Source organism: Rhinatrema bivittatum, chromosome 18 (assembly GCF_901001135.1).
Source record: "Rhinatrema bivittatum chromosome 18, aRhiBiv1.1, whole genome shotgun sequence".
Taxonomy (NCBI): Eukaryota; Metazoa; Chordata; class Amphibia; order Gymnophiona; family Rhinatrematidae; genus Rhinatrema; species Rhinatrema bivittatum.
In genome coordinates this window covers 14,287,775-14,307,007 of record NC_042632.1, presented here as the reverse complement: position 1 = coordinate 14,307,007, position 19,233 = coordinate 14,287,775, and positions in this window count along the sequence as shown.

The following is a 19,233-nucleotide window of genomic DNA, read 5'->3' as shown; positions in this document are numbered from 1 at the left end:
CTACTGGGCTGACAGAGAGAGAGAGGAGGAGACTGCATCAAAGGATGAGCAGAAGGGCTTAAAGGTAGAAAGGAGGAAATGGGACTGAGGTTGACAGTATGAGGGGGAAACAGAGCGGAGAAGGATTGAGACAGGAATGAAGGGAGATGAAGAGAGAGCCAGGCATCCATGGATTGACCTGGTTAAGGGGAGTGAGAGTGACCGGCAGCTCATCTGGTGAGAGAAAGAGAGGATCTGTAGGAATCATGCTCGACCAGAGGTGGGGAGAGAGGGATGATCTGGGGGAGAGATGACCACCAGGGTTCAAGGAGGAGGGAGGAAGAGACAACATCCAGGTGTGGATATGACTTTCAACATAAAAGTTATTTAGGGGGCCACAGACAGACAAGGAGGTCTCATAAGCCATATTCCCTTTGAAAAGCAGGCTATTGTTTTGCTTTTTCCAAAATCTGACTTATTTTGTGCATCCTTTTTCTGTATGTGTTTGTGAGAATCAAAAGAAAATAATGAAGAATAAAAGAAAAGCAGGCGGAAAGGGGGCAGTTTTCAGGGAGGGTGAGATTCAGACTTTGGGATGTGGGTAAATACCTCTTTCCCACGTGAAAAGGCTCTCTCCCTGCACTGTAGGCGGCGTGCATACGTTGACCTGCAGGGTGGTGAAATATATGCAGGGATTTCGTTTTGAAATCCTTGAGCACCTGCTGCAATTCAGGTGCAGAGTACACTACAAAAGCACTGGCTTTCCCCCACCAGCCCGAGCATTCAACTCCGGGGGCAGCTCTGCAGGTACTGCTGCTGATTTTCTGTCAGCTCACAGCAGCTTGCCAGCCTGGAACCCTTTTTTTGTAGCTGGAGTGGAAGGGCCTTCAATTTTGAGGGCACATTTTAAGTAGCTTTGGAAATTGTGCTCCCTCCGTATTCAGTTTAGATCCAAGGTTTATACATTACGGATGATTCTGGAGTGCATTGCATGCAGACATTAAAGAGAAGAGTGTGGAAGTCTATGAAGCCTTTTGAATCCAAAAAGGTGTCCATGTTCCCTGAAAGGTTGGGCAGCCCTGGTTTAGTGGATTATAAATGTATGAAATAAACTAATAAAATACACTCCAGTCTTTCAGAGCCTCAAACAGGTCTTGTTTTGGGGATATCCACAATGAATATGCATGCGATACATTAATGTAATATATGCGTTACTAATTAACACATAGTCGGCTACTAAAATGGTCAATGATGATAGTTATAAATCATATGGGGACAGACTTAAAGATCTAAACATGAATACCCCAGAGGAAAGGAGGATAGGGGAGATAGGATTGAGACATTTAAATACCTCCAAAGATGAGTGCACCATCTATAGTGCACAGTGGTGCACAGGCACAATCAGCTTAGAAAAGGGGTGCGCCTTGCACCAGCAACCTGACATGCAGGCATCACCAGGATCCGTCAGCCCAGTACGGCAATCCAGCAGCCGTTCCACCTCCAGCCTCATGGTCCCACATCCACTGCCAGCCTGGCACCAGTTGCATCCATGCTGGAGCCAAGAAGTCGGCAGCATTGCAGCAGGGCGCAGAGAATTTGATCTGCGCCTCCGCCTCGTGCTTAGCAGTGCCCAGCCTGCCACGGCCATCGGTCGCCTGCTGTTAACTGCTGAAGCAGCAGCTGCACTGGCAAAGCCTACCGCAGCCTCCAGGCCACAGGCTAGCACCAGCTCTATCATCCTACGTGAGGTTTCCTGCTTCTTCGTCCGTTTTTAAATTATGCATGCTTTTATTTTTGCATCCCGCTGAGAACTTTGTTTTGAGTGTGGGTTAGAAATCCTTATAAAGTAATGGCTGCCTCTCCCCTGACTCGGCCTGAAGGTGAGATCACATTGAGACCGTCCTGTATAATAGCAGCCATAAGATTATGTATGTATGTGTAAGTACAGGTTTCTGGGGAGGGGAGTCTCAGTCTCTCTTTCTGTCATTCAGCTTCTCCCCTCCCCCAGCATATCAATCCCCAGGCTTGAGACGGTTACGGTTCAGACTGAGGACTCGCCTGCCTGGGGAGGGAAGAGATAGGCAGTAGCACAATGGTGGGAGAGGAGGAGGAGGAAGGCAGAAGGGCCGAGGGAGAGAGAGGGATGTTGAACAGCATGGGAAAGAGAAGGAGATGGACGGAGGACGGAGGACCCTAGTGGGGAGGGGGAGGGCTTGTAATCCAGTTTTATGGTTGGATGCATATGTCAGAATTGAAATAAAATCATATTAAAATTGTGTTTGGTCTTTGTTTATACTGTTGTGCACATTTCATTTTTCTTCAAATAAAGCCTGAAGAAAATTTGTAATACAATTTTGAAGACAATATTTGAAAACATTTAGCTGAATAACTCAAGATATCCAGCTAAATAGTTTTCAAAACATTTAGCTGAATAACTCAAGATATCCAGCTAAATAGTTTTCAAAATCCCTTGATGGGGGAATTCCGGGATGGGGACAATTTAGCCATGAAACTTATCCAGCTAAGTCCGATATTAGCAGTTAGCCAAATACTATACTCATCCCCTGGTGCAGGTCTAAGGTTATCCAGGACTGTGTTCCTGCTTAACTTTACATTTAACCAGATATATTCAAGAAAATACAGCCAGTTAAATGGTGACAGTGGTAAAAATAAACAACGTGATGCGTGGAACAACAGCCCTATTCCTTAATCCCAGCCAATATGTCAAAAATGGGCCCTGCCAGGCTGAGTCTCCCCCACCATCCCAAGAGCAGACCAGCAGGGGTCCACTGGCCGGCCTTCCCCCTCCCTCCATCCCGCCTCAGTTCAGAAAATTATGTAAATAATGCTCCTCTTCCTAGTTCCCCCATCGTACCCTAACCCTCCCACCCACCAAGTACCTTTAGTAACCCCTTTCTTCTGCTGGGCCATGGTACAATCATAACGCAATCCCAGTGGCTTTCAGCTGTGGAAGGTTCAGCAGATCTTTCACAATGTTATGATTTCAGCAGCTACACAGCCTCATTGCAAAAATTCTTTTTAAAATTTACCTTACCCACAGCAGCCCTGCTGCCGACCGCGAGGCTTCAGCGCCGCCCTCTACTCCTCGTCCGGACGTGCTGCCGGCTTCGGAGCCCGCCCCCCAAAGCCCAGCCAATTGCGGAGGCTCTCACTGGGAGCCAATCACACGAGGCCCAAAAGGGGCTTTAAATCGAAGTGCTCCACCGGCGCCACACAACAAAGGGGCCTGCCCCTTTGTGCACCCCTTCGTGCAGCCCTGTAGTGCAGCCTTTTTCAAAGCCACTCTATCTCTCATGCCGTCCTCCTCAACCACGGACCACACCGAAAACCGAAACAGACCAATAACTTTTCCTAGCTCCACACACCACTTAAAGATGCAAACATTTACCATCCCCATAATCACCAAACACCTCAGATCCAGAAAGAATCTCCCCCCAACTCAAACCATCCAGCAAAAAAGGATAATTCCTATCATAATTTCACCTATCACTCAACTTCTGGGCCTCTCGCTATTCACTTTGACTCTGTTTAATACCCAATCTCTCTCCAAAAAAAACTAATATTCTTAATGATTACCTCATGGAAGCCAAACCAGACATCTGTGCTATCACAGAAACTTGGTTGAAACCCACGGACACAGTTCTGATAAATCAACTTCCCTCTCAAACTTATGACATATTCTTGATCCCAAGACTCAAGAAAAGAGGAGGCGGACTCCTCCTGGCAGCAAAGAAAGGCCTAAATATAACCCTTCAACATTCAAACCTAATCTCCAACCTAGAATGTGCATACTTTAAATACAAGCAGCTCCAAATCTGCCTTATCTACGCTCCTCCAGGAAATCTAGAAACAGACCCCCCCCCCTCATTGAATACATCGCCAAACACATCAGCTATGACTCCCCAGCAATACTAATGGGAGACTTCAACCTACACGTCAATTCAGCCCCACGCTCCACCAACTGCAATACTCTCCTATCTAAGCTCCAACATCTAGGCTTCAAACAGATCGTCAACAGCCCCACCCACAGAGCAGGCCACACCTTGGACCTAATCTTTGTGAATGAAGGCATCTCACTCTCGGTTAATCCTACATGTACACCTGTACCTTGGTCGGATCACCAGGTCATCACTACAGTCCTCAAAACATCAGACACCCTCCCCCCTTCCTTCCCAAAACTCACCGTCCATTATAGGAAACCCTGCTCTTCAGACGCATTAAGCAGCCAACTCTCCAAGGAACTGTCTCACCTCGACCTCTCGGATGCAAATACGGCCATAACCTCTTGGTACACTATCACCAACAAAGTAGCAGACCTAACATGCCCCCTAATCACTAAAGTTCCACACCTGTCTCTGGACAATAGAAAACCATGGTTCACACCGGAACTGAAGGCTATCAAACGCGACCTCAGAAACAAAGAACATAAATGGTGCAAAAACCTCTCTCCATTGAATCAAGCGACTTACAAATCTACCCTCAACAAATACAGAAACACCATTCTTAGAACAAAGAAAGACTTCTTCGCTAAGAAAATCCACAATTTCATCTTTGACTCCAAAGCCCTCTTTACCGACATCTCTGCTCTCACCAAACCCACCCCTCTAACCATCCCAGACGACCAGGCACTCATCAAAGCCACAGAACTGGCGAACTACTTTGAGAATAAAATTATCAAACTCACCGGACCGCTCTCCTCCTCTAACCCTCTGCCCCCTTCCTCTATCGCAACCCCAACTCAATTGGGCGCAAGGTTAGAATCTTTCGAGACCACCTCCTCTCTCGAAATTGAAAACATTCTCAAGAATGTTTTCAAACTATAATATTTATTTATCACTATGTTAAATTGTCATCTAGTTATATTGTTCCATATGTTCTACTGTTCTATGTAAAGCTCCGCTCTCTGTTGGGCAGTTCATTGTTTTATGTAAACCGGAGTGATTTGTAGTCCCTACAAGAACTTCGGTATATAAAAATTAAAAATAAATAAATAAATAAATAAGAAACTCAAACCATCCTCCCACCCATTTGACTCCATTCCTTCTAACCTCCTAATCTCAATCCCTAACACCATTGCGAAACCCATCGCAGGAATCATTAACTGCGCGCTAACTCAAGGTCTTGTCCCAGACTCTTTAAAGCTAGCCATCCTGAAACCTCTCCTAAAAAAAACCCAAACCTATCTACAGCGGACCCAGTGAACTTCCATCCCATTGCCAATCTACCCATCATTGCCAACCTTATGGAGAAAATAGTTAATAAGCAACTCACAGAATATCTGGAGGAACACAAGATTCTTGCTCCTTCACAATATGGTTTTCGCAAAGCACTAAACACGGAATCCCTTCTAATCTCCCTCACTGACTCCATTATCCTGAGCATGGAAAAAAAACAACCTCTCCTACTTGTTCTCTTAGATCTATCTGCAGCCTTCGACACGGTCAACCATACTATCCTCTTAGACTGGCTCGCAGACATTGGTATCACAGGCACCACACTCAACTGGTTCAAATCCTCTCTCAGCAACAGAGCCTTCAAGGTAAAAATAAACAACAAAGAATCGAATCTGGTCAGCTCCAATCTGGAAGTCTCCCAAGGTTCCTCCCTTTCTCCTACACTCTTCAACATATACCATCTACCTCTCTGCCTCCTTCTTTCCAAATTAAAGATCAAACATTATCTCTATGCGGATGATGTGCAAATTCTCATCCCTATTACGGAATCACTATAAAAAACCCTAAGTTTCTGGAATAGCTATTTCCAGGAAATCACCATGCTCCTCTCCAGTCTCAATCTAGTCATCAACAAGGACAAAACGGAAATCCTCCTCATCTCTCAGGGAGACAGCCACTCTCTCCTTAAATCTCCTTCCGCTACACCAGACAACAACATAACCTCATCTTACATAAGAGATCTGGGTGTGCTCCTGGACAACCAGCTCAACCTCAAAAGATTTGTTAACAACACTACTAAGGAATGCTTCTTCAAACTTCAAGTACTAAAAAAGATGAAACCACTTCTACATTCTCAAGATTTCCGATTGGTACTACAATCATCCTCACAAAAATTGACTACTGTAATTCCTTGCTCCTGGGCCTTCCCGCCAACACCATCAAGCCCCTGCAGATGTTACAGAACTCGGCTGCCAGGATCCTGACAAATTCAAAAAAGAGCGACCACATCACGCCTATCCTCTACAACCTCCACTGGCTCCCTATCAAGTTCAGAATACTTTATAAAGTTCTGACCATCTTGCACAAAACCATACACAAACTCTCCCCTATTGATCTCACCATTCAGCTGCGCCCTCACACCTCGGTCAGACCGATTAGAAGAGCCTACTAAGACACTCTACACGCCCCCCAAGCAAAATCATCTCTAAGGAACAGAGCCCTATCCACGGCAGGCCCCACGCAATGGAACTCTCTCCCCCAAGAACTGCGACTAGACCCCTGCCCAATTTCCTTAAAAAAAAACCTCAAAACGTGGCTATTTAAATCAGCGTTTCCAGAACCGCCCCGGTAGCCATACCAATTCACCGTAACCTGCTCATGGCACCCAGCAAGCATGGTATTTTGTATCAAGTTAACTCTGTATCTCATTTATTAAGTCTTTCGTACCTCATGTACCAATTTCAGATCATCCTTGGTGCATCCAATGCCCCTCCTATTTTAATGTTATTTATTCAAAGCTATTGAATGTTTTATTCAAAGTTATTATATGTTTAAGGTTCTATGTAACGCTCTCATGCGAAGTTATTGTTCTACTGTAAACCGGTTTGATTTGTATCCTATACAAGAAGATCGGTATATAAAAGTTTAAAATAAATAAATAAATAAATAAATTGTATCCTGACCATGATGACTCTCCGACAGCAGAGGTCTCCTCGGAGCTCTGTTCCATGCTATCCACGTCAGCTCCTCACTACTTGGCCTGTGGCATAACCTCCTTCCACCAGGAGTCCTCAGTATGCCTGCTCTTCAGTCTTGCCAAGCTCCTCCTCCTTGCCTGCACCATGCCCAAGCCTTAGCCCTATATAACCCTGTCTGTTCTGTACCTTTGCATTGGCTCCTTGCTCTGCAGCCTCTGGGCCGTCTGACATTTACTTTCAGGCCATCTGGCCTTCTTGCCTTGTAGCCTACCTAGGCCTTCTCTAGCTCTGTGACCTATCCAGGCCTCCTTAGCTAAGTGTACCTTTGGGCCTTTATGTTGTGTTCCTTGTTCATGAGTCCTGTTTTTGTCTTGTCCTCCGTCACCCCTGCTTCAGTCAATGTCTAGCTCAGTCCTGTCCTGGTCCTGTCTCTCTCCTTGTATCCATGGCACAGTCATGTTTGTTGCAGCTCTGCACTCCAGCCCAGGTTTTTCCTGCTCTGCAGTCCAGCCTGCCTTTTCCAGTTCTTATTGGCACTCACCAACACTCACCAACATGTACCAGAGCTTCAGTCAAACCCTACTAGCCCTCCAGATTCCAAACCCATGGAGGAAAGGGCTGGCTAGGTGGAAGACCGGTCCTAGTCCCCCATCCTGCCATCTCATGCACTCCCCAGATGCAATCCGGACCAGCCGGTCCTAACAAGTATGTGAATGCCACCTACCATGCATTTAGGATTCTATGGGATCCTAGCCCAAGCTGGTGAGTCAGATTTTAAATGTTTATGGGCAGACAGGAAGGACTGTAATTCTGCTCCTGAACCTGCTATGAGAAGAGCCAGGGAACCTCAGGGAAGAAGTGATGTAAAATTCTTATGCAGAATGGACTTAAACTCTGTCATCTAAAAGGCATGTGGCTATAGAACCCAGACCATTTAGATGGGATTCTGGTTGAGAAACTGTGTTACCTTATTGGCAATGTAATTCTTGCCAACACATGACCACCTTTAGAGCCCGTGTGTAGGTTCTGCAACTTTATGAACCCAGAAACTACCTTTTGGAAATGCCCGCAGTGTGCCATAGAAAACAATTGCTCAGCAGAATTTTGTTTTCTTACTAGGAAGTTAATAAGCCAGCTGCCTCACAAGTAGCTCCAGTTCTTAACAAGCTGCTGTTTTGTTTGTCCTGGTTGTCAGCTCCACAATCCAGCCATCTTTCCTGAATGTTTTGCCTGCCATCTTCTTAATCCAGCTGTGTGGAAGTGCAATAATTGTCAAGAGACTTCTCCCCCACTAGATGGAGACCCTGTTGAAATTCCCACACACCCAAAATACCTTCCACTCCCCAGCAACCTGAGCTTGCTAGCAGGCAACATGCTGAGGGGAAAGAAAAACACGGTGAGGGAGATCAGCCCAGAATCAGAGAAAGCTTTAGCAGCTTCCAGCACCACACTATATCAGGGATCAAAAGGGAGAGGTAAAAAATCTCAAGAGTAAGACCAGCCCTTCTCTGCAAGTGTCAAAACCCTAGCTCAAGCCATAGATAGAGAAACTTGCCAGTGTCCAGGCTGCTGAAACGGTTCCCAGCACTCAGGGTTTAGAACCTACAGCCTGCCCAAGCATTTCAACAGACAGAATTACCATCAAGTCCAGTCAATTCAGGCAGGATTTCATGAATACCACAGCCAATACAAATAATCAAGACTTTTTTTTTTTAACCCTTTACCTGCAAGGATGAGAACTGCTTTCAGATCCAGTCAGCTCAGTCAGGATTTATTGAATATCCCAGGCAATATTGCTTTTGAATCTCCTCCTCAATGGACAAAACCTCCGCTGCAAGGGAAGCTGATTACGCCAGCCCTGCACATACCTCCAACCTGGAAGCATTAAGCAGTCAGCAAACCCTACCTCATTTCCACGGAGACTAGCCCTGCAGCTTTGGCAGTGCCCCTGCTCCTGAAGCTATCCTAAGTCAACAAACCTGCAGCTCTGCCAATTAGGTAGTTCCAGAAAGAACTTTTTCCATTTATGCCTTTCCAGCAAAAGAACTATTCAGTAGAGCCCTTACACCAAGATCTCAAATTTGTCATGCTCCATTCTGGAAGAAGCATATTTCTTCTGTTTCAGCACGGGAGGGACCCAGTCCTGCTAGCCCGCTCCCAGAAGAGCCAATTATCTCTGCTCTGCTTCAGAGGGAATTTCTCCCTTCAACTTCACTTCCAAAACTCTCCACTACTCCAACTCTACCCCCAAATGTGGTCACTCTTGCTGAACCTGAGCACCCACAACAGGGTGCAGAGAGCCCAGCCACGCAGCACCCAGCAAGGCTGGAGAGAGCTCAGCCGCACAGTACCTAACGGGGACCGTAGAGAGTCCAAAGCCAGCCCACCCAAAAGAAGGCGCTGTCCACCGCCCATGGAACGATCCAGTCAGCTCTGCTGTGGGCCCCAGCTCCAATCCAGTCAGCCCAACAAGGGACTCCAGTTCCAATCTGGTTGGTCCAGTGGTGGGCTCCATCTTGGCTCCAGCCAGCCCAGGAAAGGGCCCCAGCTCTGATCTAGTCAGCCCCATGAAAGGTGCCTGCCCTCAGCCAGTCCGCCCAGCAGGGGGCTCTGGCCCAGATAAACTACCTTCTAGCCAAGCCTCACCTTGTCATTCTAGGCATAGCCCCCATAGAAAAAGGGACCCAGAAGAAGGGGTCTGGGGGGGAGGGGGGGTACTATTATGATTTCAGCTGCTACACAACCTCATCGTACTCTGATCATGATGCTTCCCTGCCAGCAGAGGTCTCCTTGGAGCTCAATTCCATGCTATCTATATCAGCTTCTCACTGCTCTGCTTGTGGTGCAGCCTCCTCACCACCAGGAGTTCTCAGTATGCTTGCTCTTCAGCCTTGCCAAGCTCTTCCTCCTTGCCTGCACCTCACCCAAGCCTTAGTCCTGCATAAGCCTGTCTGTTCCCTGCTTCAACGCCTTTGCAACGAGTCTGTCTTGTCTCCTTGCCCTGGCCCCTGTTGTCTTGTGGCCTCTGAGTCTTCCGGCCTTTGCTTGGCCTTGCTTTATTTATTTATTTATTAGGTTTTATATACCGGGGTTCCTGTATGGGATACAGATCACCTCGGTTTACAGTAAACGTTAACTTTGCTCATGGGCTGTACATGTACTTTGTGGCCATCCAGCCTTCTCGCTCCTTGCCTTGTGACCTATCTAGGTCTTCTCTAACTCTGTGGCCTATTCAGGCCTTACCCTGCTCTATGGCTTATTCAGGCTTCCTTAGCTCACTGTGCCATTGGATCTTTATGTTCATTGTTTGTAAGTCCTGTCCTTGTCTTGTCCTGCCTCGCCCCTGCCTCAGTCAGTGTCTAGCCCAGTCCTGTCCATGTCCTGAACCTCTCCTCGTATATATGGCCCAGCCTTTCCTGTTCCAGTCCCGCAGTCCAACCGAGCTTTGTGCCTGCTCTGCAGTCTTTCCCTGCACTCAGAACCAGCTCCTGTACTTGTTTAGCACTCACCAACATGTACCATTGCTGCCGCCAACCCCTACTGGACCCCAGATCCCAAAGGTTCAACCCATGGGGGAGGGGGCTGGCTAGGCAGAAGACTTGCATTCCCTGGATAGTGTAACCGCAATCCAGACCAGCCGGTCCTAACACCTAAGCTCTACAATATTTTCCCCAGCAGTTTTGATCTTTTCGCAAGCCAATAAAAGATGGATTAATGAAGCTACCATATTCCCATCATATATCTAAAATAAATCCATCAGGCACACTATAAGCTAATCCAGATTTTTTTCAAATGCTGACTTCAAGCTCTGTGGAATTTGTAGTCCTGCATGCTAGAACACTTAGTGACGGGAGTAAAGAAAGGATCAGTTTAAAGTGTCCCTAATGCCTCAAGTTAGTTGTGAGGTATGATTAACACAGTGAAAGGAAATGTGCTATCAAGAAAGGTTCATGACTTTTCACAGATTTCCCTGAATATCACCATATCCCTCCTACATCAATTGTCTGGGTGGAGAGAAATATATTATAGACAGGAGGTAGACCGTCACTCCACCATCTGTCTTTCTAGCTTCCTAATGGCAGCATATTTACTGCTGCAAAGGTAGCACTTTTTTTTTTTTAATGTGCTCATTTTAGATTTTCTTTCCATCACAAACGAATGTTATATTTGGAGTCATGCACGCTAATTATAATATGCCTTGAAACTGAAGTTAAAGTTCTACTTTAAATCCTACGCGTCATTAAAAAGGATAAATAGAATTTGGAACTATGTGGTGAAACCTACGTATATTGGGTTTGAGCCCATTTCTGGGACCTCGGCACCTTTCCATAACGAACGGAGCATGCATTTCGTTTCTTACATGAATTAAATTAAAGCAGATCTAAGCTGTCAGGAGACAGGAGTTGACTGGAGCCCTAGTTACACTCACTGTGAGGGCACATCACTTCCTTTGGGGGTAATTTTCAAAAGGAGTTACATGCGTAAATGTAGCTACTATTGTAGCAATTTTCAAAAGCCATTTACTCAAGTAAAGTGCACTTATGTGAGTAAATCCTATAGACAAGTCAATGGCATATATTGTAGCAATTTTCAAAAACCCACTTACTCAAGTAAAGTGAATTTACTCCAGTAAACCTGGTTTTTACTCGAGTAAATGCTTTTTAAAATCAGGCCCTTTGTGTACAGCATATCCTAAGACAATACTTCTCAACCTGGTCCTCGGGGACCAGCCAGCTAATCTATTTTTTAGGTTATGCACCATTAATATCCATGATAAATGTGCATATAATCATTGCACTATATGCAAATACCTCATGCATATACATTGTGCACATCCTGAAAACCAGGCTGGGTGGGCAGTTCTTAAAGACTGGCTAGAAATCCACTGTCCTAAGAAATAGATCATTTTGTATCTAAATACCTGGTAGGGATGTGCATTCAATTTTTTACATCTTCATTTTAGTGCATACTAAATCGCGTCAGTGCATACTAAAACAAAAATGAACCAAAAAAAACCCCAAACCGAATTAAAAATAAAATGAAAAGAAAACCAAATGTTTTCTGGCTACATTTCCCTAATAACTAGCATGGAGATTAAGGGCTCATTTTTCAGGCAATTAGGGGGCTTTTAGTAGATACTAAAAATAGGCACCTGTATTTATCTTTGTTTTCATGGAACAAATATTTTGGTGATTTTTTAGGAGAATTCAATGTAATAAGGCATAAATCAGTTATCTTGAAATATTTATGTGCTGTGTAGTGTGTTCATACGGCTAGGATGGGGGTAGCAGGATGTAAGGATTGGAGATCATGGAAGGCGGCAGTGTGTGTGTGTGCGCGTGGCTGGAAGGGATGGCAAGATATGCGACTTTGGAGTCTGCAAATGGCTCTGTGTGTGCCTGCGAGGGTTCCTCCCCATTACATTCCCCTCTGCACTCCCCCCTTCATTCCCCCTCCCCTTCCTTTCACGCCCCATTGCAGTCCCCCTTCACGTCCCCCTTTCACTCTCCCGTCCTCTTCCCCATCCATATAGCTAGTGCTCCTCCTCTGGCAGGCAGGGCTTGGACTCCCTGCCGGTCCAATGCTCCCATGTTGCTCTTCTTGGGCTACCTGCCAGCCTGATGCTCCCGAATGCCTCCTTTTGGGCCAGAAGAGCTTGGGCTCTGTGCCATCCCAATACTCTCACAGCGCCCCTTTTCTTGCACCAGCCACGCTTATATTCCCTGCTGGCCTGCTGTGATGACATCATCAGGCCGATGCTCAGAGCAGCTGGATGATGACATTGAGGCACCTCAAGGTAGGCTTATTTTTAGTTAAATGTGAAAAACCCAACTTTCTCATCGGGGCTGTTGTATCGGGGGTTTTCAATTTTAACCAAAATTCAGGAGCCCTATTTATCTTTTCTTTTTCCTGTATCATAAGCAATTCTGGTGCACAAAGGATAACTCACCTATTGAAGGGGGCTACTTTACTGGTGCAGACCTAGTGTTTGAGTCTTCTGAAGCAGGACTTCCCTAAAGCCTTGGGGCCATCCAGAAGTGGGAGTACCCCTCCAAAATGTGGAAGGGAACCTTCCAAAGTAGGACTGCCCTGGCTTGCTACTCTTCACCATACCCTCTTCCCTACCCACCCCACCTCATGAGTGTAATTCCTTCTTCTCAGCAGTTCTTGTAGCTGCGGCTGTCTCCACCTCTGCTGGTTTCCATCTGATTTACGAACTGAGTGAGGCTCCCTAGTCTTGCAGGACCTGTCAACCCCACATGAAAACACTGGCAGATGCAGGTAAAAAACAAAAATATCACTGCTTTTCTTCAACTGGGTGGAGGAGAAGAGAAAGATGCCCCACTGGCACCACTAAATAGAATAGGGGCACAGCCTATCTATGCCCCTGTCCACAACCCTGATTGCTGAGGAGTCCTCCTTATAAAGCCCTTCTAGAAGTTTGAGTGCTGGGTCTAATTAATGAGTCAGTCTAATGAGTCTCCAGTGCCTGGATGCTAGTGCAGCCTCTGACAATATTGTACAGGTCACTCCCACTGTATTTTGCCTTTTCCTCACAAAGTGCGTGGTGCAGAAATAGATTGGAATTTTGTAAACTGAGTGATGCGTTGTTTGAGTGGCAGGATGCAGAGGATGATGGTCAATGAAGTCCAATCTGCTGAAGATAAAGTGACTCATGGTGTACCCCAGGATCATTTTGCTTGTAAACTATCTGGCATGAAGAAGAAAAAGGGGGTTATGAAATGAGCATTCAAGGAAGAAAACATTTTCCCTAGAAAAGGAAACTTAGTTGTCGACTGGTGGCTGCTGTGGAATCTACAATCATGGTGTTAGTTTAAGTACAGAAATTTATATACTTATCTAACATACGGGCCGATACAGTACAGTGCGCTCCAATGGAGCGCACTGTTAACCTGCCATTGGACGTGCGTTTTCCCTTACCCCTTATTCAGTAAGGGGCGGAAAACGTGCGTCCAACCCGCCGAACCTAATAGCGCCCTCAACATGCAAATGCATGTTGATGGCCCTATTAGGTATTCGCGCGCGATTCAGTAAGTAAAATGTGCAGCCAAACCGCACATTTTACTTTCAGAAATTAGCGCCAACTCAAAGGTCGGCGCTAATTTCTTCGGGCACCGGGAAAGTGCACAGAAAAGCAGTAAAAACTGCTTTTCTGTGCACCCTCCGATTTAATATCATGGCGATATTAAGTCGGAGGTCCCGAAGGGTAAAAAAAAGTAAAAAAAAAAGAAAAAAAAAATTTGGAAGTCGGCCGGCAGCTGTCGGATTGAAAACCGTACGCTCAATTTTGCCGGCGTCCAGTTTCCGAGCCGTGGCTGTCAGCGGGCTCGAGAACTGACGTCGGCAAAATTGAGCGTCGGCTGTCAAACCCGCTGACAGCCACCGCTCTAGTGTCCCTAGTGCCTCCTTTTGCCCCTTTCTGCCGCCGGACCTAATTTAAATACTGAATCACGCGCACAGGCGAGTGGCCTGTGCGCGCCGGGAGAGCAGGCGTTCTCCCGCTCTCCCGCGGACTTTACTGAATTGGCCCGTAAAGTAATAAGAAACCAGAAAGGAAGATGACTTGGTGGTCTTTTGACTGCCATCTGTCACAGTTTCACCTACTATATAGAATCCCCATGCCAAGGTTTTGTTTGCTGCGTAACCTGCCTTCTAGGAGGGGTCCTCAGCGAGCCTCACTCACAGTGCTGCCATTTACCTCCTCATTGGTAGCACCACGCCTCAGTCTCAGCCCTACTTAATCCATCCTGCCGAACGCCTCAGCTCTCAGACCTGGCCATTCTTTCTTGGTTATCCTGCCTTGCCCTGTGGCCTATCCAGGACTCCTTGCCTTGCTTTGTGGCCCTCTGGACCTCTCTGCCTTACCTTATAGTCTCTGGACCAACCTGCCCTGTTGGTCTTTCTTGTTCCCTTTTACCTGTCTAGTCCAGTCTTGTCTAGTTCAGTCCTGTCTTTGTCCGGTCCTTGTCCTGCCCAGTCCAGTTCAGTCCCTTGTCTGTTTCCAGGGTCTTGCCCCTGTACTTTGCCTCAGATCCAGCCCCAGCTTGTGCTCTGTATTCAGCCTTAACCAGTCCCTGTATCCAGCCCTCAGCCAGTCCCTTAATCCAACTCGCAGTCAGTACCTGTAGCCAGCTCTCAGCCCGTGTCTGCCCTCAGCTTACAGCCTGCCACGTCCAGCCTATGCCTAACCTCAGTTCCCAGCCTGTGCCCTGATGTTCCACAGAAGACAAGTCCTACCGGCCCCCAGAACCCAAGGGCTTAACCTGTGGGGGAGGGGGTTGGTTAGGCAGAAGACCAGCTCCAGTCCTGACCTGCCCCCCTGTACTGCCTCTGTGGGGATGCGCCCTGAGTCCAGCCTGCCAGCCCATAACACCATCATGTACTAAGTTACATACACATGCAGTATATAGTATTTAAGAGCACTTTTAGGCAGCCTACTCTTCTCTTTCCATGAGCACTTTGCTCATACAAAATATCCTTTGGAATACAGTCATCTTCTATCCTTCAAAAGTGATAAAACCAGTGCAACACCAGCTTTTTAAGGGAATGCAATAATGTTGGCAGATTGACTTTGTTAATGACCTCTGTGTTAGTGTCTCTATCCTGCCACCTGATGTGAAGGATGCACCGTAAATGGTGGCATAGCCAGAGCAAATTTATGGCAGGGCCCGAGATTAACATGGGTTGTCATGTAGTTTACAGGGACCTAGGGCAGAAATGTAAAAAGGGACTTCGTTTACTTTCAGTTCGGGCAGACTTGTGGAACCCTTGGGGTGGACCTTAGTCCACAGTGGGGGGGGAGGGGTCATGGCCCGTCCAGGCCCACCTCTGTCTATACCCCTGACTGTAAGCAATGTAAGTGGAAATTATTCAGCTTCTTTCTTGTCATACATATTTAGCATGTCTCATGATTATCCATGGTAAAGGTACAAACTTTATATTCAAGCATCTGCATTTTGATCACAGGTTTTGTATTTTTTTCCAACATATTTGAAGAGCTTACTAAAAATAGTAGCATCTCTCCCAATATGTACATATAGCTCCCTATCCAGTGATTAGATTATCACTCAGCATGCTTCTGAGGTTACAAAGCTGCATGAATTTATTCTCACTGCCTGCAGATTCCTAACAAACAGAGCTACAAGTTCATGCAAGTAATTGGTGGAAAACCAGGACTGATTCAGCCTCTCCCTACAGACATGGAGCTACGTGGAAACCCAAGATACTACTGGTGCTAGAATTGCTCTTTCTAGTATTGCACAGCAAGCAAAGCTGAAGGCTGATCTTCAGAAGTACACACATGCTTTGCTTACACTAGAGAGATGATTCCAAAGTAGGGTTACAATGGGCTACATGACATCTGAACAGGCAGAGCAAGCTCTGGTTTCACCTCGCTGTAGCTATGAACTTGTGGAAGTGCAAACCCGCAGATGAAGGAAAGTCAGAGCTGTCTCAGCCTGGCCAGATGTCATTGAGTCAATGGCTAAAATCCTATTCCAAAACCAGTAGCAGCGTTCCACACAGCGGTGGCAAAACCTTAGCTTTCATGATTTCCCTTAGAAAAAACAACCAAGCAAACTAATAAAATTTCCACTAATAATTCTACCAGCAGTAAAAATCATTGTTTTGTTTTTTTTTGCCAAATTGATGTGGTCCCATTAAAAAAATGAGAAAATTGGCTATTCCCTCTTTATAGCAAAACATTTAACTGCCTCCACATCGCTACGTTCAAGAAAAAAAAACCTTTCCCCATATGGTTATGCCCTTTGCTGTCATCCTTTTATGGGCAAAGTAACTCCAAAGAGAAAATCATGCCACCAACAAGATTTAAGGAGCAGATCGTCAGCAGGATGAGAGATGGTTCATGACATCTTTATGACCTGGAAAGGGGCTATGGAGGAATTATTCCTTTTTATAGAGTGCATAAATGGTGTTCCTGACACTATCAAATTTATAGCTACACGCGGTAATATGGAGATCACCTTTGTGGATGTGATGAGTTAGTGATGAGTGGGGAAAGGAAATGTCTTTAGAAAACCACCAGCATACTTCAAGCTTTCATCACAGAGTGCTAAAAAAAAAAAAAAAAGCTGCACTGTGCTAGCAAACGACAAGAAAAAGAACAGCAAGTAAAAAGCATTCAAACCCTGTAAGTAAGGTTATGAGAGCATTCAGGTTACTCAAACAGGAAGAGAGGTGGTGGATAGAAGTGCTGCTGGAGAAACCAAAAAAAATGGTAAAGGGCGCTCTCCATACTCTCTGGACTGGAGGCATCCACTACATATTACAGTTTTGCATATACAAATACTTGTTCATGCATTTATATACAACTATGAAGCCTGATTTGTCCATCAGCACAGAAAGGAATAGAGAAATCACATCCTGCCTAAAGAAAAACCTGTTTTGGAATGACTGAAGAGCTTATAGAACCTTCTATCACTGCCTCATTGATTTAAACACAGCTCCGCTTGGTACTGAGCAAATATCATTTACCACCTGAAAGCTGCTGGTGGCCGATAGCAAACGGAACCCTGTCTCCATCACCCTTAAAAAACAAAGTAACATCAGCGCGTGCACGAACTGATACCTCAGTGCTCAGGCGTCAATCTTAGGGGTGCTTCCTTCACTGCAGGAGCTTTGGAACATTGGCAGAGCAGCGTAGGGAAGCTTTGCACAGCATAGCGCTTCTACGGATAAATGAAAATGCGACAGCTTTTCAACTTATGATGAGTAGAATTTCAGCCTGAACTTTTAGCTCTGTACTACAGAAAGAAAAGATTTTCCAAAGGAATACAGTGAAGACAAATGGAGGGAGAAAAAGAACAAGTTTGAGAGAGACCTAACATAGCCTACAGGCCAGACTGCACGTGCACTGGTTTTAATATTATTTTAATGTTTTATCATGGCTGTAATTTATTTATTGCTGTATTGTGCTTTGACCTAATTCTAAGAAAGACAAATTAAAAATATACATATAAATACAGTAAATATGGGCATAAGGAAAAATATAAAGAAAACCATGAAAGGACAAAAACAGCCTCTCCAAGGAGAAAATAACTATAGAAAAGAAGGGATGAAGACACACTGGTGTCAAAAGAAGCTCCATATAGTCATTAAACAGAGATTTGCAACAGTTTAGACTCAACAACCAGAATTGTTTAATCATCTACAACAAAATACCATTGTTCATTCTTTCATTTTTTATGTAGTCCTACCTCCAAGGCCTTTTATTTAGGCCTTTTATATACCATCATTCCAAAAGAAGATCACAACGGTGTCCACATAGGAGATGCAGCAATGCCAGAGAAGGAGAGCGCAGTCTACCTGGCTGCTTTCACCGGCCTCCACCGGCACCAGTTCCAGAGATGGTTTTCAGGGGTGATGAGTCAGATGATCTGAACGAAATCACTGTGAACCTGGAAAATGTAGTTGGCCAGATTGACAAACTAAAGAGTAGCAAATCAACTGGACCAGATGGTATGCATCCTAGTGTACTGAAGGAATTCAAAAATGAAATTTCTGATCTATTAGTTAAAATTTGTAAACTATCCTTAAAATCATCCATTGTACCTGAAGACTGGAGGGTGGCCAATATAACCCCAATATTTAAAAAAGGCTCCAGGGGCAATCCAGGTAACTATAGACCAGTGAGCCTGACTTCAGTGCCGGGAAAAATAGTGGAAACTATTCTCAAGATCAAAATCGTAGAGCATATAGAAAGACATGGTTTAATGGAACACAGTCAACATGGATTTACCCAAGGGAAGTCTTGCCTAACAAATCTGCTTCATTTTTTTTGAAGGGGTTAATAAACATGTGGATAAAGGTGAAAAGGTAGATGTAGTGTATTTGGATTTTCAGAAGGCGTTTGACAAAGTCCCTCATGAGAGACTTCTAAGAAAATTAAAAAGTCATGGGATAGGAGACCATGTCCTTTCGTGGATTACAAACTGGTTAAAAGACAGGAAACAGGGAGTAGGATTAAATGGTCAAATTTCTCAGTGGAAAAGGGTAAACAGTGGAGTACATCAGGGACCTGTACTTGGACCGATGCTTTTCAATATATATATAAATGATCTGGAAAGGAAAATGACGAGTAAGGTTATCAAATTTGCAGATGATGCAAAATTATTCAGAGTAGTTAAAGCAGAAGCGGATTGTGATACATTACAGGAGAACCTTGCAAGACTGGAAGATTGGGCATCCAAATGGCAGATGAAATTTAATGTGGACAAGTGCAAGGTGTTGCATATAGGGAAAAATAACCCTTGATGTAGTTACACGATGTTAGGTTCCATATTAGGAGCTACCACCCAGGAAAAAGATCTAGGCATCATAGT